Source organism: Cicer arietinum, chromosome 3 (assembly GCF_000331145.2).
Source record: "Cicer arietinum cultivar CDC Frontier isolate Library 1 chromosome 3, Cicar.CDCFrontier_v2.0, whole genome shotgun sequence".
In the NCBI taxonomy this organism is placed as follows: Eukaryota; Viridiplantae; Streptophyta; class Magnoliopsida; order Fabales; family Fabaceae; genus Cicer; species Cicer arietinum.
Genome location: NC_021162.2, coordinates 69,936,714 through 69,942,713, shown reverse-complemented (window position 1 = coordinate 69,942,713; position 6,000 = coordinate 69,936,714).

Below are 6,000 nucleotides of genomic sequence, written 5' to 3'. Positions count from 1 at the left end.
TGTTTTAATATGAGATAATTAAATATTTATCAATTTAATAACTAAGATTCATTCATTTTACAATTTTATTATAAAAATTCTCTTATTTCATATGGTTGAAGTAATTAACCAAAACACGTGACGTTTCTCACTTTATTCACAAATCACACCAAAATACATCCCCCTTTCATCTCCGGAGCAAACAAAAATTGGTTGCAGGAGGAATCAGACAAATTGGTTCTTAAACGGCCGCATCTTCATGATTTCCATCAGAAAAATCCCATCTTCATGGGTGAACACAAACAATATAAAAAGGCAAATGGTTTCTAATTCTATGGCCACAACAAACTCACACAAACATTAATTATTATTTAAAATTAAATAAATAAATTATAAAAAATAACTATATTATTATTTAAAATTAAATGAAAGGTTAGTAAGAAATATTTTATTTATAAAATAATGAATAAACATAAAAACCAATTGAAATGTTAAGATTAACTTGTTATTTTTATTGTAATTTTAATTATTTATAATTATTCTATTTCATTTGTTTAAAAGATTCGATTAACTCTTTCTAATTTCTATTACCATATTTCAATTTTCAAATTTATATATAAAGTAACAGTAACAAATTCGTACTCACATTACATGGGTCTGTTTAGCTATGATTTACAAAATATAGGTAGTTTTGGGTTTGTTTTCTTGTTAAAAAAAGTAGTGAATTTATTTGTGTTTTTATTTAAGCAGGAAACACCACTTAAAATCGCGCATTCAAACGTAGGAGTTAAACTAAACTTTTCTGATTTATTTGTGTTTTACATAATAAGAAATAATTTGTTAGTAAGAAGTGTTCCTCGATAAATTTTTATTGCACAACTCTATAAATGTACTATTTTTTGCATATGGTTTGGTTTAAGGTTTTCGTTATTATTGTTTTTTTTTTAATTAATTATTATATTTTATATTGAAATTTATATATTAAAATGTACTGTTTTTTTAACCTTCGAGCGATTGCATTTCTGCACAACGACTAATTAAAAGATGCGACCTCTTATTAAAAAATTAAAAATAAATTAAAAATTTATAGATAGTCACTCACTAAAATGTCAGTTTAGTTTTTTGAAAAATGATATATATATATATATATATATATATATATATATCAGTCAGTTTAAAGTTCTTTGCATTGTGAATCCCGCTTTAACAAATAGATGGAAATTTTGATTTTACACGGTTGACTTGAATTTAAATATAAAATTATACCTTTATAATTGACGATATTTCTTAATCTTACTTACGTCTCCTATAATTTAAATTAAATATTTCATTATAAAAGATTCCAATGATATTCGTTTGAATCTAGTGGTCGATTATTTTTATTGATTATGTCTTTAAATGTAAGTTTTTATTTGGATTAAAAAGTTTTCCCTAAACATATGTATAATTCTAAATTATTAGATATATTTATTTATTTTCAATATTCTAACAATTAATACTTTTTTCAAGTCAAGTACACATAAATAATACTCAACATCTTACTAAATGAAAAATAAAATTAAACATATATTCATATATAAAATAATATTTAAAAAAATAATATGTATATAAAATAAATTTATCAAATATATATATATATATATATATATATATATATATATGAGAGATCATTTCATTTCAATAATAGAGATAATCTCCATTTTCGGAAAGAAATAGAAAATTTTACTACTATAGTTTATAGATATATAAATAAGATAATAAAAATTAGAAAAATTGAAAATATAATTTTTTATTTTTAAAAACAATTTAAATAGTACTATAAAATATAATAATTAAAAGAAAGACTGAAGTCAACTTATTAAAGTATCCATCTCAATTATTAGTAGATTTTTTAATATTAGGAATGCTAATTATTATAATATTTTACAAATTGTAAATATAGTAATATTTGAAGTATATAAGAAAAAATAATTAAAATTATTTTAAAAATTATAAATAACATTCATTTCAAAATAATTTATTTTCATTAAAATAATACTTATTTTAAGATAAATAAAGTAAATATAAAAATATTTAATATTACATCTAATCCCTTTTATAAGAAAAAGAAACATCCAAATCAATCCACTCATTATAAATAGGATTGGAGGAAGTAGTATATATTTAATGTAAACAAAATAATATCAACGAGTAACGTATCAAATTTCGTGATGCTTTTTATTTAATTTTTTAAATAGCAAATTTCATGATGCTATTGAATGAGAGTGTGATCTTTTTGGCCAAAGGTAGTAGAACTTTCGCGTATAGATTTTTCTCTTTAACCTTCCTATATATATGACTGGTTTTTCCTTGTTCATTCCGTGTACGTAAAATCACCATAAGATGCTGTCTCATAGAAACTACGGTCTAAATAGATGAACATATGCGGTCACATGATACCTGCAAAAGTTATCAAAGTATAGCCCTCTACATTTTTGTGCACCACAATTTTTCATCCACTAGTCCACTAAAAAACCTAACTGTCTCTCTTTTTAATATTAATGTTGTTTTGCCACTCTATATATTTTTTTTGTTAATTCTTAAGTGACAAATATAAGTATATACTAAGACACGGTTTCCTGAGTTAGACATATACCGTGGTAAAAAAATGTAGAAATTTCTGAATTAATAATAGAAAAGGAATACTCGTATCAAGACCCATAATTTATTGAACGAATTATTTATATTTGATAAAAGAGAAGATTAATAAGTCCCAATTATCTGAGTCGAAATATAAACTAAGAGTATTTAGAGTGAATAGAATGATAGTCTTTAAGCTATAGTTCTGACAAATGTCGATATTGTTAGGTTAGATGTCTTGTTTTAGTTTTGAATCGAGATCTCACAGTTGTGCGAGTTAATTATGGTGTAATATTACCATCTTTTAAATTCAAAAAAAAATGAATAGAATGATCACATATAAGCGTAAATGCATATCAAATGAAAAGAGTTTTAAAATGAAAAGGTGAGAGGGTTAAATCTTGATTATATAACCATGTTAAAATTTATTTAAGTGGTACATAAGATGAGAGAATTAAATTTTGACCATATAATTCTGTCATGATTAAAAGTTATTTAAATGACAAGTGATCACGTAAAAATGTCACATGACTTTTTCTTTTAATCTTAATCAAAAAGTCAACACATATGAAAAAGTCAATGCATCTAATATAAGTCAATGACTCTGAAAGTTGTCTATGTTCATAAAAGACATGGAATTTTTTTGACAAAGTCTCAGTCGATTACCAATTGATTGCATCAAATGGAAATATTTGACTAAGTGTATTTAATTGACAAGAAACAATTTGCAAAAAGACTTCACAACTCACAATGGAAATATTTTTTGAATTTACAGAAACAGGCAAAATTAAAACTCCGCTTCATCGCAACATCAAAATTATTTGAAACAAGACATCAATTCAAATATGAACAAAATCGAAACAAGGCAACGTTTTAATTTGAAGAATGAGAAACACAACATTTCAAGGATGTTGCATAATTTAATACAAAAAAATCTACACTACAATTTTCACCAAACTACATTGCACAAGTATTGAAAATCTTAATCCGGTGAATCCATTACAAATGGAACAAAAACTCTAAACAAATTCTAGACTTGAAACTTTGAATCAAATTGAAGAATTTTGACTCAAACAACAAAATTGATCTAACATTGAACATCAAAACAAATTGATCAACAATACATAGAACAAAATTGAAACATATTTATTGTTTGAATAGGAAACACTTGTACAAATATAAATTGATTTTAAGTGTTAGATTCATATATATCATCTCATTGGGAGTTAAACACTAACCAAACAAACGCTGGTAAATTGGTTCAATAGTGGCTATTGTTTTTGTCTCAACGTGTTGCAAGTGCAATCAGAAGGTTGAGTAGACTTAACTAAATAAGGTTAAGTGTTTTGTAATTCAAGTCGAATTATTGGAAGAAATCATTCGAGCGAAGGTATTGGACGTATCCAACCAAGTTGGTGGTGAACCAATATAAAAATTCTAGTATACTCTTTTACTTTCCTCTGTTTTTATTCTCTGAAATGTTTTGATCGTCAAGTCACGATTAATTTACAAAAACAAATTTAACAAACCATAACACAATTTAAACTTATATATATGTTATTGAAATTTCAATCGACATCATAGCTAGGTCTCAAAAGTTGAATATTTAACAATATTAAAAAAAATCCAATCAAATTTCTATCATATCAAATCTTGATGAAGAAGTGGTTGGATAAACTTTTCATTTCATCCCTTCATGGTGCCATTTTTTTTTTTTTGCTTGCGGTACTCTGCAGCGTGAGTTAGGGATGGTGGGTCATAGGCTAGTCCATTTGAGTTAAAACTTATATGTTTAGTTGAGTAATTGGTCTTGCCTCCTTTTTTAAATAAAAATAGATTTTTTTTTTAAATTTTAAAATCAAATACAAAATAAAGAACGGTTTAAAACTAATAAATTATTTTAACAAAATTATTTTATTAATATTAAAATCGATCAATCCACAAATATTTTTTTATTAAGAATTACATTTGTTTTGATTTCGTACTTCAAAATATATAAAACAGAATTTTTTTTGTCAAATTTTTTTTTATTAATATAAATAATTTTTTTTATTTTTTTTATTTTTTTATTTTTTTAAGATGAAATAAATAATTAAATAAATAATTTATATACAATTAATTATAGATAATCATTTTAACGAACCGTACAACGTGATAATAATTTTTTTACTTGTTGTCGATTAAAAATCCAAATTTTTAATTTAAAGTTATTATTTTAAATTTTATCCTATTTTCTCTTTAATAAAATAAAATTAACGGTAATTTTTTTTGTCAAATAAATCGGACATGGACATTTCATATAAAATATAAAAGTCAAAACCACCCTATGCTTGTGACACAAGCCCTTGGTATACACTTTAAAATATGCATATCCACTTTTTCCCGAAAGTGATTGATGGCAACTAGAAAGATGTTATTTGGGTCTATATACACATATAATATTTTGAGAGAAAAAAATTTATTTAATAAAAGTGATATATTCGTGATACAATAAAAAAAAAAGTAGTTGAAAAGAAAACAATGGGATGAATGGACACTAAAAAAATTAGAAATGTTCAAATATTATATTTAAATTAAGAATTTAATTTATTTAATATAATATCATGTAAAAAAATATAATTGTAAATTAATTACAATTTTAAATTATTAATAATAATTATTTATATCATAATTTCTTATTAAGTCAATCATATGATTGACCATAATCTATTCATAATGAAAATAAATTTATATACTCTAAAATTAATTATCCAAAACTCGCACTTAGAGAAGGGAGAACAAATAATAGTATCCGGAACCAGTAACACCCGTCAACCACGAATGGTGTTCTCACTTCTCAGGAGTTTTCCTTTTCAAATTATCAACAGTGAGATGCACGTATGTTTGTCCACAAAATATAGGAAACAAACTGGTATAGTAATCATATAGAAAGAAATTAGTTTCCGTTCTCATAATAAATCATGATCACTTGCTAAATAGTTAGTCTGCCTACTAATAAAAGTTATATTCTTCTTATAAAAGTGTATTTTGGCCAATTTGTGTTTGATTGAACATTCTACTCATAGGATTTGAGTTCAAATTTAAAATAAGTGTTTAGTAAACTTTAATTAAGGTCTTATACACTAAATTTTAATTTGAAAAATAAATTTCCAACTATATTTAGGTTATATTTAGTACTTATATATAATTTTCTTATTTTGCGGTTAGTGAAAATAAATTAAATAAATTAGATTTTAGATTTATAAAATCGTCACCACATGCTAATCTAAGATTTAAATAACACTGACATAAATACCAAATTATCATCCACCAAATGTCTTCACATCGGCCATCGGAATTGAATCCACAATCTATAAATTATAAGTTAATTTTTTATCAACTGAACCAACCTACATTGACAAA